This window comes from Uranotaenia lowii, chromosome 3 (genome assembly GCF_029784155.1).
Source record: "Uranotaenia lowii strain MFRU-FL chromosome 3, ASM2978415v1, whole genome shotgun sequence".
In the NCBI taxonomy this organism is placed as follows: Eukaryota; Metazoa; Arthropoda; class Insecta; order Diptera; family Culicidae; genus Uranotaenia; species Uranotaenia lowii.
The window spans coordinates 64,685,501-64,698,904 of NC_073693.1; the positions used below are offsets into that span (position 1 = coordinate 64,685,501).

At 35.3% G+C, this 13,404-nt stretch overlaps 1 non-coding gene across 1 annotated transcript; it reads left to right on the forward strand.

Moving 5' to 3' along the window:
- The first annotated feature begins 53 nt into the window (after positions 1-53).
- Trnaa-ugc (transfer RNA alanine (anticodon UGC)) lies at positions 54-125 on the forward strand. Its single transcript has one exon. It is a non-coding gene; the product is annotated as a tRNA-Ala (tRNA).
- Positions 126-13,404: the final 13,279 nt, after the last annotated feature.

Below are 13,404 nucleotides of genomic sequence, written 5' to 3' on the forward strand. Positions count from 1 at the left end.
AAACAACGGCATTTAACTGACTAGAAGCAATCAGCAGAAACGAACTCATCGAAGGGGATATAGCTCAGTGGTAGAGCGTTCGCTTTGCATGTGAAAGGCCCCGGGTTCGATCCCCGGTATCTCCAATCCTTTTTATAAACGATCCACCAAAGATATTTACTAAACATTAGAATCTAAACCAGATAAAGGAAATATGACCAGACATCCCTTCATAATTGTTCAGAATAATTGTAAGAATCCTCGAAACAGCGCCCCATCTTTGACAATTTTGACAATTTTGACAATTTTGACAATTTTGACAATTTTGACGATTTTGACAATTTTGACAATTTTGACAATTTTGACAATTTTGACAATTTTGACAATTTTGACAATTTTGACAATTTTGACAATTTTGACAATTTTGACAATTTTGACAATTTTGACAATTTTGACAATTTTGACAATTTTGACAATTTTGACAATTTTGACAATTTTGACAATTTTGACAATTTTGACAATTTTGACAATTTTGACAATTTTGACAATTTTGACAATTTTGACAATTTTGACAATTTTGACAATTTTGACAATTTTGACAATTTTGACAATTTTGACAATTTTGACAATTTTGACAATTTTGACAATTTTGACAATTTTGACAATTTTGACAATTTTGACAATTTTGACAATTTTGACAATTTTGACAATTTTGACAATTTTGACAATTTTGACAATTTTGACAATTTTGACAATTTTGACAATTTTGACAATTTTGACAATTTTGACAATTTTGACAATTTTGACAATTTTGACAATTTTGACAATTTTGACAATTTTGACAATTTTGACAATTTTGACAATTTTGACAATTTTGACAATTTTGACAATTTTGACAATTTTGACAATTTTGACAATTTTGACAATTTTGACAATTTTGACAATTTTGACAATTTTCACAATTTTGACAATTTTGACAATTTTGACAATTTTGACAATTTTGACAATTTTGACAATTTTGACAATTTTGACAATTTTGACAATTTTGACAATTTTGACAATTTTGACAATTTTGACAATTTTGACAATTTTGACAATTTTGACAATTTTGACAATTTTGACAATTTTGACAATTTTGACAATTTTGACAATTTTGACAATTTTGACAATTTTGACAATTTTGACAATTTTGACAATTTTGACAATTTTGACAATTTTGACAATTTTGACAATTTCGACCATTTTGACAATTTTGACAATTTTGACAATTTTGACAATTTTGACAATTTTGACAATTTTGACAATTTTGACAATTTTGACAATTTTGACAATTTTGACAATTTTGACAATTTTGACAATTTTGACAATTTTGACAATTTTGACAATTTTGACAATTTTGACAATTTTGACAATTTTGACAATTTTGACAATTTTGACAATTTTGAAAATTTTGACAATTTTGAAAATTTTGACAATTTTGACAATTTTGACAATTTTGACAATTTTGACAATTTTGACAATTTTGACAATTTTGACAATTTTGACAATTTTGACAATTTTGACAATTTTGACAATTTTGACAATTTTGACAATTTCGACAATTTTGACAATTTTGACAATTTTGACCACTTTGACAATTTTGACCACTTTGACAATTTTGACAATTTTGACAATTTTTACAGTTTTTGTTTATTGTTGAATTAATTTTTAATTTGTGTAAGCGTTGCTAGTCAGTCGAAGGAGGCCGCGGTGATCTTGTTGTAGTAAAATTAAATAAATGTTGCAGTGTTGTTTGTGGGGGTTAAGGGGTTCTCCTTGGTGAAGCAGTTCACCAAGCCACGCTAACCAGGCGAACGACCGGGCGAAAGATGGTCGTTCAACAACCCACCACCAGAGCTCAGTGCAGAGATGTGAGCCGTTGTCTTCAAGCGAAGAGGCGAAGCGTGCGATAAGGCGAGGCGAAAACGAGCGCGGGACGGGGGCAATGAACGGCAATGGGGTCAGAGCAGATTGTAGAAAAAATGACGATTTTACTCTGCCATTAGTTCGCGAACACATCACAGCGATCCCAAAATTTCAACGATCGTTTGCCAAAGTTTGGTGCTTTGTTCCATCCATCTAAACGGAACAGAAATCATCGCAATTGAAGGATTCCATGGAAAGGAAAATCCAGTCTTTAGCAGGAATAGATTGGAACTCCAGGACCCCGCTGTTTCGGTTTGATTTTAAATCAACCAAACCCCGAGAGCGCGACAGCGCTCTACGACTTCAACCGACAACCACACTCGTCGGTGTTATTCATTTCGGTACCTGGTTCAGCACCCAAGGTGGGGCCAGGTACGACGTCGCCACGCGCTTCGTTCACCATCGACGACTTAGCGCGCCGCCCGAGAACATCGACCGACCGATGTCGGTGTTACTTACCCCCAGTACCTGACTCAGCACCCAAGGTGGGGTCAGGTACTCAACATCCACACCGCTTGCTTGCCGTCAAAGGACCAGCAGTGCCCGGTTCAGCACCCAAGGTGGGGCCGGGTACAACAACACGACCCGTTAGAGTCAGCCAGCTTCCAAGCCGATCTCATCGAACCCGAGCTCGACGTCAAGGAAGGAACCAGTATACACAATAAGGTTAGCTAGCTAGTTTAAGAAAGTGGTGGGTGAACAAAACTGCATCATTAAACGGTACCTAACTTAATCCGAGGAGTTTTCTTTAGCTCTCCCGAATTTCCCTGCAACTTAGTTTGTGTAAGCTTGCCGACCCTAGGGATTATTAGGGGTTCATCGTAAATCTGACGATTGGCTAACAGCCAGTCTTACATTTGTTTGTTTGTTTGTTTGTTTGTTTGTTTGTTTGTTTGTTTGTTTGTTTGTTTATTATTCCAGTAGAGTAAGAATACAATATTCTTATAGAGACTTTTATAATATTCGAATGACCCCCCATAATAGATTCCACTTACAAAGATACACGCTCGTTTTTTTCGAAACTCAAAAGTAGGCTGTTTTCATTCATAACTGCACCTCAGTGGCAACTTTGAGTTCGACTGGGCAACCCAAAACTAAGTTCAAACTGACATACTCAAAACTAAGTTCGACAGCCAAACTCCAATTTGAACTTTTTTTAATGCCTTTTTTCGTAGCTACTCAAAATGCAGCTCGGCAGCCGAACTCGCTAAGTGCTTTCAGTTTTTTGTGACATTGCAATGAAAAATTTCTCACTTTTAAATTTTCCCTTAAACAACGTAAGGTTTTCTACGTGTCAGTGCTTTTTTTCAGAATCGCACATGAATGATTTTTGCACGGCACAGAGAACATTCATCATAGCCTCAATTCGCGGCCATTGGTGCCGGCACAGTATAAAAGGGTGTCCACGATGAAATTGCCACACACAAAATTGATTCGAAAAGTTCGAGTTTTCATCCGATTGTCATCAAATTTTCAGGGATTGAAAAATAACTATTAAACTTCATTTCAGCATTTTACTCGTATTTTATTTACAGTTTATACGCAAATGGCCTTAACCCCGGCCATAATATTCTGCACAACCTGTGAATCAACCGTTTTTTGCATGTAAACCCATACTTTCTTCAGTTCCTCGACTGTCTTCACTACCTTAGGTCGTTTAAGAAGGAGCACCGGAGTGTTGGGAGGGTTGAACATTTTCGGTACAAAATTGACCTTATTGTCCGCATACCACTTCAGCACGCCCTTGGAGTAGTGGCAGGAAGCCAAATCCGGCCAGAAGATTGTTGGGACGTTGTGGCCCTTCAGGAGAGGAAGTAGCCGCTGCTGGAGGCAATCTTCCATGTACCTTCTGTAGGAAAATAGATTGGTGATTGAAAATATTCCGAGCAAAAATTAAATAAGTTAATAATTTAAATTCAGAGAATTCCTAGTAGCACTGGTGGGTAGTTTAATATGCAAAAAAGGAAAACATAAAAAGAGAACATAAACGGCTGAGGAAGAGGGATTGTCGTTAGCAGAAAGAGACAATTAACGGTACGAAAAACAGCGGTGAATGATTCGAAAAGGGAAATAAATCAGTTTGTACAACGTTGTTGAGAGGAACGGATGTGTTTTATTGTGAGATCCGAAAATCCAAATCTGTGAATTGAAAAATTGGTGGTGTGATAGTGAAATGGAGAGCGAAATTCACGACACCTTCCTAGTCCGTTCATTGTGTCCTGGATCACAAAAGGTGCAATCCGCTTCCCGCACGTCCAGATGGCTTCCCAAACCACGAATGTATTCGCAAATTTGGATATCTTCTGAGTGCGGACATGCTTCGGAACGCTGAACTTATTCTTGGCTGTGAAAAAAGGTTGCCGGGGATCTGTTTGAAGTCGGCCTTCAAATTTGTTTCGTCATCCATGATGCAGCATTCAACTTTCGTCAGCATGTTGAGGTACAACTTCTTTGTACGGGTTTTGGCGAACTTGTTCTGCTTTTCGTCGCGATTAGGGGCCTTTTGTACCTTGAACGTTCGAAGTCCAGCCTTAGTTTTGTCCTTCCTGACAAAACTTCGGTTTAGGTGCAGCTTCTTAGCTACATCCCGAACGGAGGCGTTCGGGTTTAGGTTGAAGGCCTTAACAACGTGATTGTGATTTTTGGTGTTGTACGGAATACTTTTTCCTTCACTTCTGGGCTTCCGATCGGTGGTCAATCGTTCCTCGAACCGGTTAATCACTCGTGACACCGTGGAATTCGCGCTTCCCAACGTTTTAGAGATGGAATGATGCGAGAGATCCTTATTCTCGTGACGAATGCGCAAGATTTTATCACGCACAAGCTGTTCTTTCGACTCCATTTCCGCGAGTTTTGATCACAGCCCGCATAAATAAGGATCGTAACCAAACGATTTCTTAAATAGTCAAACGATGATTTGATGAGGCGTAAAAAAACACTTTACAAACGATTATATGAACCGTGGAATACTTTGCTCGAATCGTGAATTTCGAATTGATTGTATTTTTAATATGTTGTTAGGTTATGTAATTGTTAAAAACTGTTAAAGCACTTATATGGAGGAACTGTTCATCAAACAGTTGAGATAAAATCCAAAAATCGCTCATGTAAACATATTTCGCACTTCAAACTGTAATTGTTAAAGTAATTCTTGAAGTACGCTGTTAAAGAGACATTTAAGGTTGAAGTCGTGAAAAAAATTGTAACGTTCTCCAACGCTATGCGTACGTTATTTGGAATCGTTCGTGAATACAGGAATTTTCGGATTGAAAGTGAAAGAACAAATAATTTTGGATATTTATGATTTATTCATTAATTAGTCATCTGCATCCATACCTTTAATGTTTTAATGTTTATAAAATTTAATCCTCCATCCAATTCGAAGAACTCTTACGGCTTTCCGGCTACTCCGAATGATGTGGTGACAGCTGGCATCCATAACCTGGAATATGCGAAAAGTGAAATAAGTTCCAATATTCTGTATATTTTTTTCTTTTCTGTTCTGCTAACTGGCCTGGTACTGTTGAATTTTTTTAAGAACTCAATCCACTTACCTGTTACTAACAGCAATCCGATGTTCCCACGGCGGCTTGGTGGTGAAATTTCCCCGGGCATCGCCGCTGCCCTTACCGGAAGTTTCGATGCTTTCATGAGCCTTCTGGCTCCGTAGTTGAAGTGTTGAGCTGCTGAATGGCTGGAGGAAGGAAACTGGTGTTCCTTTTTAATCTTCGGAATGATGACCTTCGTACTCCGATCCATTTTTGTCGCAGTCGCAGGATCCCCGACGAGATGCAAAAAAAAACAAAGCAACAATTGAAAAACAACACGCGCGCGAACGTGTCAGTGGTGTCAAGTATGAGGATTTTTCAAAATTTAGATTTTGTTTAATTTCTTTGTTACTACAAATTTTAATATGATTTGAGAAAAAATAATTTCTGATATTAACAACCATAACTTATTTACCAACAATGTCAACTGAATCAATAAGAAAATTACAAATAAATTCGAATCAATATTTATATTTGTAATGAATCATTTATTATGATTTTTCATGAATCATAGAACTACAGTATTGTTCCGATTTTGTCAGCCCCATCTTGAATTTAGGGCTGACAAAACAGGGTACCTGACAAAATCGGGAAAAAAAATTTTCTTGAAAATAATTTCAATTTTTATTTGATAAGTGTCCGTTTACTTGTTATTTCGATATTTTATGTCAATACCATGATAAGGGGTGACATTGACCCCTTTTCTTTATTTTTTACCCTTCTTACAAAGAAGGGAATACATGTCTTTTGAAAAACCAACTTTCGATCCGAGGCCCGGAGGGTCAAGTGTCACATACCATTCGACTCAGTTCGTCGAGATCGGAACATGTCTTTATGTGTGTATGTATGTGTGTATGTATGTGTGTATGTATGTGTGTATGTTACAAAATAATGTGACACACGTTTCTCGATGACCGCTTGACCGATTTGAGTTCTTGAGGCGTCAAATGAAAGGTCTTGCAAATAGCAAAATGGAGGACCTGTTCAAGAACTCAACCCTAAGTGATTGTTTACAAACACCTTTCATACAATGGATTGTGTACATGCCATTTGAAAAATCGTTGGTGCGTAGCTGCAGGATTGATATGCAATTGCAAAACAGCTGAATTTGTTGATCACGTTTTAATTTGAAGTATGTAATGGTACTTTTTTATGGATTTACAAAAATAAATGTTTTATTTTGAACCGTGCTTTATTTTTCTGAATTAAGAAAGAAAAAAAAATGTTTCATGAAAAACGACAAATCCACGTGGTTTGTGGATAGTTCCCTAAGGGACCCTCCATAAACCACGTAGACTCATTTTTGGTCATTTCAGACCCCCCTCCCCCCTTCCCCCTCGTATACTTTTGTCCATATAAAATTTCGAAAATTTGTATGGAGCGTAGACTTTGGCCAACCTCCCCCCCCCTTCCCCCCTGAAGTCTGATCAAAATGTGGTCAAGTTTCAACCTCCTTCCATTTGTCATCAATGAAAACTCTTATGAACCTTCAATCACCCCCAACCCGGCATTCACGTGGACGGCGAAATTTATTTTGGATCACTATACCCAAGAAAATATGATCAGTCATGGATCATGTCATGACAGAAATATTCCGATAATGTGAATGTAAATGCCATTCATATTCACGTGATGTAAATAAATTTCACGAATGAGAAGAATGGGCAATGAATGAAATTTGGGAACCAAATGGAAATAAAAAAAGGCGTCTAGAAACGCGTATCTCTATTCTCATTTTTTATACTATTGTTAGTTAGCATTTGCCATAGTATTTGCCATAACATTTGCCATAGCATTTGCCATAGCATTTGAAAATCAGCTTGGCAAACAAAGTCGCAAAAAATTACATTGGTGATATTTCTCATGACCCATTTTAACTATCGTGTCATGACCGATATATTGCAAATTTCAATGATCAATGACAGAATGGAAAAATCTTTCTTTGCCAAAATTATCATTCATAGCATGCTTTCATTTTAAAAAAAATCTTAAACTTACGACATGTGAGAAAAATAATGGGTCACTAGTCGCAATTTTGGGCTCATGACTATGACATTGTCCCGTCCCTGCCTCCAACCCTTAATATACCAACCCTTAAGGGGCCGTTCAAATATTACGTAACGCAATTTTCGAGCATTTTCCACCCCCCCTCTCCCCTACGTAACACAATCGTCTAAAAATTTCTAAGCAAAATCCACAAAGCGTAACAAACTGCTATACCCCCTCCCCCCCTGAAAGCGTTACGTAATATTTGAATGGTCCCTAAAATACTAAGTGGTTGATGGGTGGTTTTCTACGTGGGTCAGGACAACCGAAAAAAAAATACAGTGTTAAATGACTGGGAATTTTAGTCCAAAAGCAGAAAATTTAAATTAAATTTAAAGGCTGACAAAATCGGGATAAAATGCTGACAAAATCGGGGATAGACAAAATCGGGGGTAGACAAAATCGGGAGCTGACAAAATCGGAACAATACTGTATTGTAAAATGTTTTTAGATTACATAAACAAATAGACTATCTGATTTCTCCCACAGTAATTCGTTAGAACCACAGTTTATACTTAGTAACACTGCGACAAGACTTCAAAAAGTTCAAGTTTTCGAAATTTCAAAGTACTAAAATTGCTGTATTAAGTTATTATTTCTGACAAATACTCAGTTCGACGCAGGTTATTACTCGATTGGAATTACACTGATACAAAATTCAAAATTCCAATCACAACACGGCGCTTCTTGTTTATAGTCTCTTCAGTAAAACGATAAAATTTGACTAAATAAACATTTAGTAGAACAAAATGGTCAAATACTTGTTAACATTAAAATTTGGCAGCTCTGACCTGCTTTTTGGTCATTTTTGACGTGGAGTTTGACATAAAGGGTAACGGTTGCTGATCATTTTTACGATGGGCGATGGGCGCGCTCGAAATCCCGGTATATGATTGCTCATGTGTCAAACAGAGAAAGCAATAGCCTTCACTCCAATTTCACTCCGATTAGCTGTCATTTTCATGGAAATCTGTGTAAGAGTAAAGAGCAAGCTTTATTCTTTTTAGCAGGCCCAAGCCCAATTAGTGATAAAATTGAATTATCGTCCATGTTTCGTTCTTATCAATATCGAAGTAAAGTTCAATATAACAGCTACATTAATAGAGACGATCACTTTTTCTGGAGCAGTAGATGTATTGTTTAGACTATTAGAGAAACAGTTTTTGAGTATGCGGGTAGGACTTCAAAACTTGCAGGATGTAAACAATGCACTATGAACTAATTCCACCCAAATTTTTATTAAATTCTACCTAACGGTTAAAAAGTTAGAGCAATTCCATCGAGACACCCTTTAAGTGGGAAAATCTTATCAATAACATGACTGAAAAAGTGTGCACCGGCCGATGGGAGAATAGAAAGAATAAAGTGGTAAATAAATATTTGTAACAAAAAAAGATAAATATTTTTTCAATTTTTTTTATGAGTTATCATAAGATATATAGGTAATCCTTCATAGTAAGAGTATTCCGATAAAACGAATGGTTTTTGAGATAGACGCGTTCGGAACTGTCTCATTTCTAAATGAACCTAGCTTTATGTACAGCACAGTGCACAGTTTGTATATTATTGAAGTACTAATCCGATATTCAACCTTTTTTGCAGTTAAATTCAAGTACTAACCCATTTCACTGATCCCGCCCCGATCCGTCTGTCAATATTGTATGCAAATTTTAATTAACTTTCAGTCGTGCCTCAAATCAGCGAAAGTAACAATGTTACTTTTTTGCTCTCGCTAGCTATGCAGCCAAAACAAGCCACAGGCCCAGGCTCGTATCGTAAGTTTGCAGAAGTTAACGACATTGCCGGCCGACCTTCTTCGGTTTTGCTGTGGTGTGGTGAGTAATCCTTGGTATTATTGCCGAGGTAAGTACATAGTAACTTCATCTGAAGACGGCGGAATACCATATACCTACCTTTCTTTAGATGGCCACCACAACCGGTGAATTTTATGTCAGGTTTGTGTGTTTGTAAAAGTTGTTTTTGCTGCTTCAAGTCGGCCAAATTACCTATCGACCTGTGCTAGTTCTGCTTCCTGGAACGATGGACCACAAACCTGTAGCATTACGGAGTAAACCTCAATGGAGCTTTTACTCTGGCAGAAGAGAGTAAATTTATGACCAAGGGGCATGCCATTTGAGGATGTAAGGAAGGGATTTTTGTTTCGAACCAAGAGTAGCCACGAGTTCAGAGATTCCATTAACACGGGGAACGATTTTGAGCTGAACCATCATAATGGACACTGGACAGTGCCTAGTAGGTAAATAGGTAGTCTTGAGCGTCTACAGAGCAACCAGACGGTTGTGGTATTTTGTTTTTATTGACTACCCGGTAACCGGTTTAAGAGCCATCGTGAGTATCTGGCGGCACTTTTCAAAGATCTCTTCAAAAGTATGGTAAAACTACCATCCCCCGGATGCTACATGATCGACTTGATCATTTTAACCCTTCGAAGGTCTTCAAACTATCGGAATCGATAAATTTTGTATATGATTTTTCCTATATATTGTGAAACAATTACTGAATTCCTGAAGTCGAATAAGAAAAACAGTAACTCTTAAAGAAAAAGGACATCTAAGGGTTAAAACGCAGTGGGGAAGTCAGCCCGTCAGTACGACGGATTCGGGAATACGTGAAGCATCAAACCGGTTCTTTTAATTTTTATGGCCTTTTACTTACAAGCTGTGGCGTTCCTCATACCTAGTAGACGATTGAATGAAATGAAAGTATACAATGCATGCTTAGCATAGTCGATGATTGGATTTATGGTATCTGAGAAGACTTAAGGATAACAATGTCAACGAATTCGTTCCAATTTGTGATTTTTTTCAGATTTGAACTCATTGCAGGTGCAAATGTAAATCTTATTTTGATGACAATATTTTGATTAATAAAAAAGTATCCATTTTCAATTTTTTGGACGAAATTTGAAATCTGTGAAGAATGTCTTACAAATTTTGGTGTCATATAAAACTCTAAATCTGAAAGCCTTTGGGACATAAATCTCAATATGGCATATTGAACGTGTAAGTCCAGTTCTACAGTTTTGAGTCTGAAAAAAAACTATAACTGCATAAAATGTACGGCAACAAGCATATTAGAATGACCACTTAAGAGGGAGAAGGGGGGGGGGGGGGGGGGGTAGGGGGGGTGGTGGTAAAACGGGTAAAAAAAAACACTATTTTCACGAATTTGTTTTAGGGCTATCGTTCAAATAAATGTATTCAAATTTTTTGCATTATATAAAGCATTGTTAAAAGAACACTTAGTAATTTTTTCGTAGAAAAATATTGAAAAATGAGCACTTTCAAGGATGCTTTTTAGAAAACAGGATTTGCGGTGGACACTGTATCTCAGCACAGAATCATCTGAAGTCAAAAAATCAGAGCAAAATATTTTTAATAGATGTTATTCTGGACCCCAACGTTTTTATTTAACTTTAAAAAAAATTTTATGAAATTTTTGTGTCTGTTTGAAGTAAAAATTACGATTTTTCACGAAAAAATCCGCCATTTTTTATCTGTAAAATCTCCCCAAAGTAAAAAAAAAAGAAAAACGTTGGGGTCTGGTATTTTATATGTAGAAAATATGTTCCAAATTTGAAAAGAATCGGATAAGTAGTTTTCAAAGGACGATGTCCACGGACTTTAAAAATGTGCTTTTGAGAAAAACGCGTTTGAAGTTTCTGCTCTTGCTTTCTTGCAGTATTAGATAGGAGGAGATAAAGGCCTATTATTTCTACAGTTTTGCTTCAATTGACTTGAAAATTTGACACAACATTCTTGAAATGTTTTACAATAAGAAAATAAAAAAAAATTAAAATCGATTTTTTTTAAGTGTTTAAGTTAAGTGTTCGAATTCTATATTGGATTTATGAGCAAACCTGGATACATTAAAAAAATCTGAAATAAACGATTATCAATGTATAAAATCATCTACAGTGAAAAATACACGGATACATTCAAGATATTTTAAGAAAACCATAAGTTTTCGATGACTGTGTAGCTTTTTCAATGTTACTTTTGAATATTTTATAAATTACCCAACATCATTTCAAAAATTCGTCAATGTATAAATTTGAATAAATTTCAAAAATAAAAATTCGGTCTATTCGGCCGAATACTTAGCTCAATTATTTGATGAGCCGAATATTCGGCTTAGCGTTTTTTTAGCCGAATATTCTGCCGGAAGAATAATCGGTATATCTCTAGTTTGATGATATTTTAAAAACATTTAAACCAAATGAAATCTTTATTTTTTCTAAGCGTAAGTCAAATCGTTTTGCAGACTTCAACAAAGTTGTTAAATCAGATAAAGTTTCAGTACTTAATACACAAACACTTTCTTGAAAGATGTCGATAATAATTGTAATCTTAGTTAATCAAATTTTTAAAATTTAGTTTTTTATTTAAATTTAGAATTTAGTTTTTTAAACATGAATATCTAGACAAGATCTAATCTAGAATAAGATTTATCATCAAATGCATATGTGTTTGTTCATTTGAAATTAAAAAATCATAATTTAAATTTTAGTTCCAATTTACATTTTTCCGTTTTAAATATTTTATATATTCATATGATGATCATCTAAATGAAAAAATATAGCTATTGCAAAACAAATTGTAGAACTGATCATAAAATTCGAATTAGAACGTTGAAACTTTAAAGATTCAGAGTCAACAAGGGATAAATACCTAATCTCAACAAAAGCTTTTTAAAATAATTCTAATTCAGCTCTAAAGTTTTTCAAACTATCCCGTTATCAGTCGACTATTTTCTAGTCAAAAAGGCAATCGATCCAATTGAACACTTGAAAGATCTTGGAGTGATTTTTGACCAACATAACTAAGTTTCAAAATTCTCACCAATAATATAGTCAAAATTGTTTCCAGATCTTTCACGCTATGAATTAAAATATAAATTATGATCGAATTTCATATTTGACAAAAAAAAGGTGATTATTTCAATTCCTATTGATTCAGACTCTACATTAAAGAATAGTATAAACTACATGTTATTTTGGTGGTATTACAAACACCTGATTTGGACGACTATGGCGTCGTAAATTCAATTCGTTCATCATATTTGATCTTTCACTTATGATTCTGGTGCTATGGCTTGTGGAAATTTTGATATCTAACAATTTTTACGAAAATCAATCATTGGTAGCTGATAAACTAATAAACCTTAATTTAATGAAGGATCAATATTTTGGCCAATTTTTTTTACTTTCAGAGCTACAACGCTTATAAAAATTAAACTCTGCAATTTTTAGAAAATACAACCGAAAGGAATATAACTATTTGTGAACATCACATCAAATACCTTACTTTTAGAAGGGATTCATGTTGGGTTTACCTTTTCTAGCTAACTTAAATTCATTTTTTTTTTTGTAAATCAATCACAATGGTGCAAAACTTCAAACCTAACAGTCAATAGCTATTATATTTTTTAATTTATTTAGCTGTTGCTTTTAACAACTAATTGTCAAGAAGTTTTCATAAGTATGAATTTTTAGATGAACGTGTTTTAAAAAATTCTGCGCTAAAGGCAAATCTAAGTAATTAGATATGGTGTTTCAGAAATTTTTGTAAACGTTGCGAACATCTAAATACGGGGTTGGGTTTTGGAGGGTTAATTAAAGTAGAAAATCTCTATATATACACAGCCGGCCAAAAGTTTGGGATCACCCCCTCAAAAACAAGAAAATTTTGAACGGTAATATCCCAGCCATCTCATTACATATTTGAATTCTGTTGATCTCATTCATGAGCAAAACCTTCTTTGTATGTATTTGAGAAAATGTTAAAATTGAGTTTATATGACTTAAATTTAGCCTAAGTTTGGGACATTTTTAAAAAACGGAATT